Source organism: Lissotriton helveticus, chromosome 7, assembly GCF_964261635.1.
Source record: "Lissotriton helveticus chromosome 7, aLisHel1.1, whole genome shotgun sequence".
Classification (NCBI taxonomy): Eukaryota; Metazoa; Chordata; class Amphibia; order Caudata; family Salamandridae; genus Lissotriton; species Lissotriton helveticus.
Genome location: NC_136068.1, coordinates 1,515,815,486 through 1,515,827,693, shown reverse-complemented (window position 1 = coordinate 1,515,827,693; position 12,208 = coordinate 1,515,815,486).

Genomic DNA, 12,208 nt, shown 5'->3' with positions numbered 1-12,208 from the left:
ATAAACCATATACTTAACCAAAACAGAACACATCCTGATTGGAAACAATGGTTGATCTGGCCCACAGATACAAATAACTGTCAAGATAGATTCCTGAATAAAACACAGGGTTTCAAAATGAACAGGCCAGACCCTAGATATCCCCAAAGACATCACCCAGGGATAATAACAACCTACAGTGTGGGCAAATTATGCCTTCAATGGCTACAAACTTCCACACTGCCTGAAATTAAGCAACACCTAACTTTACTTACTGATGGTGCTGACTTGCGTGATTTCATAATGGGACCACGCAAACAGCGTCAAAAGCGTTTCATAGCAGCCTCTGTATATGCAGCATACAATGAGGCCTGGAAGGTTACTCAAATTGAGACAGCAGAAAGAATACGGGAAATTGACCGTATTAATTTGGAAAAATCACTTTCTGTAGTGGACAATGGGTTAATGACTCTGTCCTCCAGAATTTTTTCATTGGACAGCATTGTGTCTTCAGCAATCGATATATTATCGCAAGACTTACTGTTATTACAACATGGTCAGTCACAATTGCGTTCTATTGTACAGCTTGGCTGGACGTTACAAAATCTGCGTTCAGGCTATGTGCCTTGGCGTTTAATCAACACAACGTCACTATTTCAAATCTTTAACCTTACTGATAGACAAATCGGTATGGCGCAGAAGGGTGCTGATTATACAATCTTGAGCATTGAAAAACTAGAAAGATTACCGTTGACAATGTCAGAACGACCTGTCAGTGAATGGATAATCCACGGAATCATAAATATTCCAATCTCAACCTTCAGGTTTCAATACTGCCAAAAATATATACAGGCTGGCATGTACGAGAAATTGGGAAAGGGGTACCTTAAAACAACATGGAACCTGCCCTATTCACATGCATGTATCAGTAACAAAGGACAGAAAGTGTTTCTTAGTGGCATCAATTGTGCTATGTCACTAAGCGGCACGCTTCTGTGTAACGGTATTAGTTTGCACGGAGCCTGTGAAGGGAATTCATACAACCTTTCATGTCACCAGCAAGGCGCACCTGCAACTGAAATAGAACCATTCTTTCAAAGACTCTATAATGGGAGTTACATTCTTATTGTAGACCGCAGATGCTGTAGTCTTATGCCCGGGACTCCTTATCTCGTCACTACGACGGCGAAGGTCAAGTGCTGTGGACGTTCTTTGTTCCCCAGCTCCTTTCCAGACAGGGAGGCGAGGGCATGGCCCAGTTTGAAAATTACTTCTATTCGAATAGACACTTTAAGCAGAATGAAAACAGTGCTTCTTCAGACGCCTACAAGGCTCACGTCATCTAAAGAAACGTATGATCTACAAGTCGCAAGGACGACTGCAGAGATACATACATTATTATCAACTAATTCCCCCGTACATTTCGCGGAAATCCTGAGCGAAATCTTAAATATTTCTGATACCACAGGGGTCTCAAAGGTATTTAAGACAGTATTTTCGATGGCATTAACACCATTCAAAGCCATACTGGGTATTTTTCCAGACTTCGTCCATTCGATTTTTGGCGGACTTCCCCTGATCCTAGGACTAATTGCAGGAATCCTATTCCTAGTCCTTATTTTTCGTTATGGCAACCCATGTCACAGATCAAACTCTCGCGACAATGGAAGATACGATCCTAGCCATTGGATACCGGGACCGGATATCAAAAATCCTGGGACTATCCCTGCTTAGAGACCTAAACATGACTTGGTTTCTATCATTTCGACCAATGTGGCAAAGGTGTGTTTTACCTGTACTAAGGTGTCTGCTATGCGGAGAAGAATGCGTGTTAGACACCTGTCTGACGCTACAATCGGATGCGCCGGTGGATGCAGATACACTGTTGGTTCCTACCAAGGTTCACGCACTGTGCTGCCCTCAAAGGCTGCCAATTCTGATGACGGCATTCCTGGAATCTTCACCACTGCGATTGAAGAGTAGTGAAGTTCAAGATGAAAGCAGCATCGAACAGGTACGACCTTCTGTCAGCAATGCAAATCAGAATGTCAATGGAGACAATCATGCGCATGAATGCATGGTTACCCCTATTTCCGACTTAGAGGAACTTTCCCATGAAGCTGTTGACAGTTTTTTCGAAAGCCTGAATGATATGATGTTCTCTCCGGAACAGAAATAGAGACTTTTGAGTAAACTCGCACACGGCGTTCCCTGAATTCGGCCTTCAACTTTAAAAATAAAGTCACATGAACAATTACAATCCAGTTCACGGACAGCAACTTTTTTCAGCAAGCCCCTAAAATATTTTTCTATATATTTTTTCCCGGGACACTGATTTTCTGCTTAAAGTAAGAGACTATGCCTAGAGAACTAAGATTTCTATTTTAGATACTTTATAGACTTTATAGACTTTAGCTGCCCGCTGGTATGTTCGCAATAGATTTTATGTGATGAAATGGTTTCGACTTTTTTTCTGTATAGCCATATTAAGAGCCATTTCATGTGTATTTCTCATATACCAACAATCAATAATGCATAACAATGCGTGTTCACTTTTGCATTTAATTCATAGCTTAAGTGCATACAATATATATGACTGCAATTTTTCAGTATATTTGAAAATTTCGAAATGCATTTATGTATTTTGGGGTGGTAAGGTATACACTATACTCTATAGTATGTTGTACTATGTTATACTATGCATAGATTAGTAGATATGACCATAGTTAGCGTGGAGTGGGTGTCGTGTATTTCTATAGGTTCTGATTCGATCCCCCTATTCCTGACCCTATTCTGGTTAAACTTACTAGCTAGTTAACTAACAGTCAGCCCATGAGGCAAGAAATCCCCCATGATGCAGATACCGTTATCTGACGCAGTCACACTACGGCACAGGAACGTGTTATCTGATTAGGTCATAACGCTTGAGATCTAATTAGACAAGCGATATTCCTCCAGCCCCTGATAAGGCATACGACGTTCTCATAACAAATCAAACCTATGACAACCTGGATAATCCGTGCGGCCATTGTTTTGATTTCACAGAGAACTTTAGTAAAGAATGTGCTAACGAGCAAGTCGTATGACATCTTTATTGACGTACCTATGTCCATCCTTACGTCAATCTCGGCACCTTTAAGGTATAAATATTGCCGACCTTGCCCTATGCAAACACACGCGTGGTGACAAGACGGAGCAGCCATACTTGCCGAAGCCGAGAGCAGAAGCAGACCCCGCAGGCAGCAGCCCCGCCTTCCTGACGCGCTGAGAGACGCGCTGCTATCTCAAGCCGAGAGACCCAGCACCGGCGCTTCTGGGCAGCCCTCGCAGGCAGCCTGGAATATCGAGAGCAGAGAAAGAGATACCATTCCTCATTCATCCTAAATTCCAGGTACAGAACTGAATAACCCCTCCTAGAGAATTCTTTAGTTATTCACTTGGCAAAAACAAACTTAAACTAAACTGTAACTTTCTATTCCCGCCCACGCATTAGACTTAGGTCAGGTACACGGGGTAGGCGTATTTAGAAACACCAGTTGAGTACGTTTAGTCAAATGTATATGTGTATGTAAATATATTTTAATCATTTTAAACATCATATGGCTCAGAAACCATATCAATGTTTTTACAGTATTATTTTATACTATTGCTTCTAATGTATGCACTTTACTTAACTATAAGTATTGCAATAATATCGATCCATTTCTCTTGTACGAGAAAAGAGACTGATCAATAAATAACATCTTTTATTGAACACGCCCGTCTCTTCCTTTTCTCTACATTCTGATGAGACTAAGAATGCACGTACTGACTGAGTAAAATAATTGCCTTGTGCTCACACGACTCTCGAGATTGACTCTTGATTAGGGGAGAGCAAAGTTGTCATGTTCTATGGTTGTCAGAAACTAAATCCCTTCTTGTCTAATCAGGGGAGTTCATCCTTCCTTGAACATTCGAGAAAGTTTCTAGCGAACTCTGAGCTTAGCTGGCAAACCCAAAAATTAAGTCTAGTTTCGACAGTAGTAGACCTAGTTAACGTCTGGCCTAGGCCTTTACTGCTGTAGGTACTATTCCAATGCGCAGAGCCTATTGGGAAAATAGGAGCTACACTACAAAGTTGCCGCACTGGTTTTGGTATCCTACAATGCTGCTCCGAATAACGGCGTGGGGCGCCCCGGGGGGGGGGGAGGCGGCGTGAACGGGCCTCTCCAGGTGGAGTCTCGTCTGTTGTAGTGGGGCGCCCCTTTACCGTTTCAGTTGCCATTCCGTCCGCTTTTGGTCCACTGTGTCAAAAGCCGCAATTCAGCTGAGTTGCGCCCACTCTTGCGGTGCAGCGATAGGCGGCTGCCACAGGACTCTCAAAATGGCGGCAGGCTCTTTTCTTTTTGGGCCTGGTCCACTGAAATGGCCCTGGGACACCTTAGAAATCGGACGCTTGTCTGCTAGGTCTTGGACCCCATTCTCGAAAGCGTCCCCTCCGCCTTGAGGATTCAACAAAAGTTTTGGGGGCCCCCGACTCCTGCAGGCTTCTGGTGGGGAGCGGCTGCCATGATTGCTCGCGGAATGACCACGACGGAGCCACGAGATGGTGGTGCTTTCATGGTGACGCCAGCTTCAGTGTGAAACATCCAGAAACAAGGTGGGGCTTTCATCGTTTGGGAAAAAAAAAAGTTTTCATCCAATGAAAAGTGTTATTTTTAGGTCATATGATCAAGCCTTCCATCATTAGGAAACCAAAAGTAAAATGAACCAATGAAAAGTTTTATAAACAAGTCACATGACCTGTTATGCGGCATAGGGTATAAAATGCGGAGAAAATACGTTGGCACGTGAGGCGGCGTCAGTAGCGGACCGATGTGCGAATAGGCCGAAGGCAACACAACGCGCCAAGATCCGGATGGCACCGAGGTGGTGTCCAGCAAGTTGCAGCACTGGTGTGGCCATCCTACAATGCTGAAAGTCGGTTGGGGCGCCCCGTTGGCCTGTGAGTTCGCGTCAGTAGCGGACCGATGTGCGAATAGGCCGAAGGCAGCACAACGCGCCAAGATCCGGATGGCACCGAGGTGGTGTCCAGTAAGTTGCCGCACTGGTGTGGCCATCCTACAATGTTGAAAGTCGGCGTGGGGCGCCCCGTTGGCCTGTGAGATGGCGTCAGTAGCGAACCGATGTGCGAATGGGGCCAAAGGCAGCGCAACAATATTTTCGGAATAGAAGACACCACAAGGCGCTGAGATGCCAAGATCCGGATGGCACCGAGGTGGTGTCTAGCAAGTTGTGGCACTGGTGTGGCCATCCTACAATGGTAAAAGTCGGCGTGGGGCGCCCTGTTGGCCTGTGAGATGGTGTCAGTAGCGGACCGATGTGCGAATGGGGCCAAAGGCAGCGCAACAATATTTTCTGACTAGAAGACACCACAAGGCGCTGAGATGCCAAGATCCGGATGGCACCGAGGTGATGTCTAGCAAGTTGCTGTACTGGTGTGGCCATCCTACAATGCTGAAACTCGGCGTGGGGCGCCCCATTAGCCTGTGAGATGGCGTCAGTAGCGGACCGATGTGCGAATGGGGCCAAAGGCAGCGCAACAATATTTTCTGAATAGAAGACACCACAAGGCGCTGAGATGCCAAGATCCGGATGGCACCGAGGTGGTGTCTAGTAAGGTGCACTGGTGTGGCCATCCTACAATGCTGAAAGTCGGCGTGGGGCGCCCCGTTGGCCTGTGAGATGGCGGCAGTAGCGGACCGATGTGCGAATGGGGCCAAAGGCAGCGCAACAATATTTTTGGAATAGAAGACACCACAAGGCGCTGAGATTCGGTTAGCACCGAGGTGGTGTCTAGCAAGCTATGCAGCTGAGTTGCGTGCGCACTTGCGGCGAATAGGTCGAAGGCAGCACAACAATGTTTTCTGAATAGAAGACACCACAAGGCGCTGAGATTCGGTTACCACCGAGGTGGTGTCTAGCAAGTTGCTGCACTGGTGTGGCCATCCTACAATACTGCTCCGGATAACGGCGTGGGGTGCCCGAAGGGGGGGGGGAGGCGGCGTGAACGGGCCTTCCTAGGTGGAGGCTCGTCTGCTGTAGTGGGGCGCCCCTTTACCATTTCAGTTGCCATTCAGCTGAGTTTTGGCCGCTCTTGATGCTACAGCGACAGGCGGCTACAACAGGACTCTCAAAATGGCGGCCTGTTCTTTGGATTTGGGCCTGGTCCACTAAAATGGCCCTGGGACACCTTAGAACTCGGACGCTCGATTTTTTTTTCCTTTCCTCTACATGCAAAAAAAGGTAAATGCCCGGTACGTTATACGCTTCATCTGCCACGATGTACTCTCCAGAGGAACCGAAAAAAAATATAGTTATGGTAACTATACCATGCATCGTCATATGGAGAGGTGGCACCAATTAATTATAGTGCTGCATAAAAGAGAGATTTGGAGGAGAACCCCCGACCTGCCAGTACATTCATCAAAGAAGTGGCACTGACAGCATCAGAGGCAAGGGAAACGGTCCCAAATATTTAGAAGAACTTTGGAAAGATTAAAATGACATGTTTAGATTGTGGCAAATTAATTTCATGTGGACAGATGAGTGTTACTCTATAAATACAGCATATGAACATCATCATAGTCGATGGTTGGTAGAGACATTTTGACTATATCCTGGACCTGCCCGTCCTCGCCCAAAATGGCGCCGGAATAAATGGGACTCGTAACTCCTTGTTGTGTACTGGTTGCAGAACCTTGAAATCACGAGATACGTATGCAGTTTTGAAGCACATGGCGGGCGGGGACGAGAATTGATTGAGTATTTCGACATCCCTATTGATATTAAGTTCTGATGTGTTATTGATTACTGTACTATTGAAAGTTCGAATTAACGTCACGCATGGTACTTGCCCGCAAATGTATATCTAGATAATTTTATTGTAACTGGCCCTGTCGTATTTTAATTATAAAATGTATGTCCACCGATTCCGCAACTGTTAGACACCTTAGTTCTTGCAACCTAATGGCCCGCCCGTTACGTTCCTCTACAGTGTAAATGTCTACTCATCATATACGATTACAGTTTGCTCCGTGGCCGGCCCACGTGGTTATAGGCTCGTATTTGTATAATGAAATTTTCACAATAAAGGTTTTTAAAAGAAAACATGGTAGTAGTATATACATTGGTAACGTTTTTAATAATAGTCACTGTTTTAGAATCATTAAAAGGCAAGTGAAATAAAGCAGACCAATTACATGAAGGGTAAAAGGTATAATACGCAGGAACGCAGTAAAGATAAATGGTCAAGGGCTGTTGTGTTTTCTACTCCTGCAACATAAAGTGATCAATAAGAATCTCATATTCAGGCGTATCGGCGACTAAGACAGCAGGTCGACCCTCTTTTGCTCAACGGCTCTGTCATGAGACGAAGAAACGCCCTTTTTCTCGAAAAAAGAATATATTTTACTTGCAGGACAGTTGTAAATTTTCCGGGAAAGTACATTAGCCTGGAACATTATAACATATCTTTAAGAAAAAATAATGTTCGGAAGTAATAAAAAGCGTAATTTTTAGGTCATATGACCAAGCCTTTCATCATTAGAATAAGAAAAGTAAAATGAACCAATGAAAAGTTTTATTAACAAGTCACATGACCTGTTATGCTTACGTTACGCGCTGCGCGTCGCGCCCCGGATGACTTCCGGATGCGCTAACGCGGCGCGTCATATGACGCATTACGCGACAACGCAGGTCCAGAATATAGTCAAAATGTCTCCACCAACCAGCGGTCGGAACACAACCCCTTTCAGCAGGCTAAATAGTTCTGTTAAATGACAACAGAAGGGACAGGCAACAAGAACCATCAGTCAAAGAGGGGAGGGCTAGTTCTTCTCTACCGGGTTACATTGGGGCGCTACCGGAACTGATCGAATTGGTAGTCTACAGTGTTTCTGGATGTTTCAGACTGAAGCTGGCGTTAGCATGAGAGCACCACCATTTCGTAGCTCCGTCGTGGCCATTCCGCGAGCAATCATGGCAGCCGCTCTTTATCGTTATTTTGGGCGGGGTGGGTGGCGGAGCCGAGCTGTATTGCAGCCATCATGGTGTGGAGTTCAGTTCATCTCACTAGTTTCGTATTTGTCATGAGGGGTTGTTCTTAATGTTTCTATTTTAGCGAGGTCAAAAAGCGATCCCATTAGTGGCCTACTGATTTTGCTCGATTCCTTTTGTTTTTTTACACGATTTTTCGTTATCTGCAAGACTAAACAGAGTATTGCGACTCAGTGTTTGTTTGTAAATAGAGAATGAACCAAAGAGAACCAATTCTAAAACAGTAAATGCTTGGATAACAATCAATCAAATGGAGAGAGAAGCAGGCACGACGTATTACAACGGGGGCAAAGGCCTGCGTTAACTACCTTTCACTATCTGCAAAGAGAGAGTACTCCTAATAGAAATGAGGGGGGGGCAGCATTCAAAGCAGATCAGTGTGCATAAACACGAAAATGTTTTTACTTACCACGTACTTGACATTCGACAGCTTATGATATTTGCTATTAAAAAACCATTGAAATTCACTGAAAAAACCATAGGTTATAGACCATATATAGTTAGGAATTAGCATTTACAAAACCTTGAAAATTCACTGAAAAAACCATAGGTTATAGACCATATATAGTTAGGAATTAGCATTTACAAAACCTTGAAAATTCACTGAAAAAACCATAGGTTATAGACCATATATCGTTAGGAATTAGCATTTAAAAAACCTTATTTTACCCACACAAAACCATTGAAATTCCATATATAGTTAGTTGCACTAACTATATATCGCGCACCCGCAATCCACTGCTGATGATGTCACATATTACATCATTCATGACATGGTCAGTGACATCACTGATGACATCACTGATGACATCTCAAATGACATCACTGATGACATCACTGATGACATCTCATTTGACATCAATGACCACATCACTGATGATATCATTCATGTGACAATACAATGCATCTCCTCACATTTTAATATAACCTCTGTTTCACCCAGTGTTAAATACAGAGTATAATTTTTGAAACCATTGACCCACCAATACTAGTTACTACATACGCACTCACTGATTCCTACGTCTACACACACCTTCACTCATTCACCCATACAATCATTCATACATACAATCACTCATCTTTACAACACTATCATATGCACTCATACACCTATACAGACACTCACAGTCTGCCACTCATCCATGGAGTTACTCACACACCTAGTCAGTCCTGTAAAGAATCAATGACACTTCCATTTTCTTGTCTATACAGTTAAACATAGAGCACCTTACATTTTCAAACATATACTAACACATACTTACCTTCTTATACAATCATTGATACAAGTACACATTGATCTGCACAGAGTCATACACCTCCCAGCCAGCCACACACACACTCAGTCTCCCATACAAATACTTGGGCAATCAATCAATAACCCATATAGTTACTCATATAGCTACTGATCAACACATGCAGCAGTTTATAGAACAACAGACATAATGATGCACAAATTAAGACAGTTTAGTCACTAACCCATGCACTCAGTGAGACACATTTAATCACTCAGTCATACAGTCAGTCATGCACCTACTAAATCCTTCGTCCAGACACTTACACATCCACTCATTCTTCAATATGTAAGACATATTTAAACTTTACAGAAACAAAAAATCACTGGATGTTGTTATCAGTCATGTCATCAGTGATGTCATTTGAGATGTCATCAGTGATGTCATCAGTGATGTCACTGACCATGTCATGAATGATGTAATATGTGACATCATCAGCAGTGGATTGCGGGTGCGCAATATATAGTTAGTGCAACTAACTATATATGGAATTTCAATGGTTTTGTGTGGGTAAAATAAGGTTTTTTAAATGCTAATTCCTAACGATATATGGTCTATAACCTATGGTTTTTTCAGTGAATTTTCAAGGTTTTGTAAATGCTAATTCCTAACTATATATGGTCTATAACCTATGGTTTTTTCAGTGAATATATATATGCACAGAATTTCTCCAAATGAAGAAGTGAGGCCACAAGCAGGGAAACTGTTGGAGACACTTTTATTCCAGCAAAGAAGAACCCTCGTTAATGGCGAATGCATTTCGGCGTCTGTGTCGCCTTCTTCAGCGCCAGGGGTATGTTCAGGTCTCAGGCACCAATTACGATTTAAATATCCTGCCTGATCCTGTGGCTAGATAACAGGCTCCACCCCAAGGTAAGTGCCAATCAATATATATATATATTCACTGAAAAAAACATAGGTTTCAGAGACTTATAGTTATAAATCAGCATTGAAAAAGGTTTGAAATTCACTGAAAAAACCATAGGTTTCAGAGACGATATAGTTAGAAATCAGCATTTAAAAAACCTTAGAAATTCACAGAAAAAAACGTAGGTTTCAGGGGTGTTATAGTTAGCTGGACATTTTACTCGTACAAAACCATAGAAATTCCTCTGTTATAGTTAGTTCTGCTAACTAGAACTCGTGCGCATTGCACTGCTGATGATGTCACAGATTACATCATTCGTGACATGGTCAGTGACATCACTGATGACATCACTGATGACATCTCAAATGACATCACTGATGACATCATCCAGTGAATGTGGTTTAGTTTGAAATTTAAATATGTATTATATATATATATATATATATATATATATACCAAATTGTATTGAAGATTGAGTGGATATATAACCGTCTGGGTGGAGGATTTAGTAGTTGTCTGACTGTCTGTTTAAGTGAGTAATTAAAAGTGTCTCACTTAATACATGGATTAGTAACTAAACTATGTGAATGTGTGCATCACTGTCTCTGTTGTTTTATAACATGCTGCATCAGTTGGTCACTAACTACATGAGTGTGTATATTAGTTATTGATTAGTTGGGTGAATATTTGTATGGGACACTGAGTTTGTGTGTGGTTGGATGGGGTGTGTGTAACTCTATGCATAGATGTGTGAATGGTTGATTGACTAGGTGTATAGGTTTAAGAGTGCATGTGGAAACAGTTGTTTGGGTGCTCTCAGTTTAGCTTGTAGATCACCTTCCAAACCTCTGTGGGAAAAGCATGAGAAAATAGTTTTCTCTCAAACATTATTCATGATATCCCAGCAGAAGGCTTTTTCACATGGTAAAATCACCTTAGAACACACCACAATTCCTAAAATGAGTATGGTATCATCAACAAATGATTTATAATGTAACTAAAGTCTTAAAACCTTCTATTAACTGCAATGCTTTTTAATGAGGTGCTATCATGTATATTGGTCCCAAGATGGCTGCCAACACTTCTTGGATGAAGTGCTGACAGCCAATCAGATCTCACAATGAGATGTGTTGTTAGTCTCCGCCCAGATATATATATATTTGTCTCCTTTAATATCTAAAAAACTACTGAGCAGATTTACACCATTTAACAAAAAGGCACAAGTCTGAACCAAGGACTACCTCTTTGCCAAATTTGGTGTAATTCCGTTCAGCAGTTCGGGCTGTAGTTGCGACTAAATGTTTCTATGGGAAATTGCAAGGGGAAAACACGTTTTGGAACCCCCCTTTTTTCTCAGCCCTCGCTTGACGAATCACCCCCAAACTTTCAAGATAGGAGCGGACCAGAGCGCCTCATGACTTTTGATAATTTCGCGAAGATTCGTCAACCGGCACCAAAGTTATTGCAAATAGACTATTGCGGATTTCCTATGGAAAATAGGTCCTAACTATAACTTCTTACTGGCGACCGCCAGTATATATATATATATATATATATATATATATATATATATATATATATATATATATCCAACGAGAAAGGTAGCCCTTGTGGAGGCGGTCATTAAATATCATGCAGGTGCGGTACATGCTGTTTGCCGTCGTCAAATTTGCTAGGCTCGTGATCAAGGACTGAATGTTTGAAACGCGTTCAGCCGCATGAATAAAGATGAACTGCATAGAGCTGGTGTAATTGCAGTCCTCTTCTTGCCATCAGAGACTTACCTTCCGTGAGAGCGAACTCCACAAGGGCTACCTTTCTCATTTGAGATATATATATATATATATATATATATATATATATATATATATATATATGTATATATATATATATATATATATATATATATTTATATTTATATATATTTATATATATATTTATATACAGATAAAACCTACTACCAGTCGTCAGT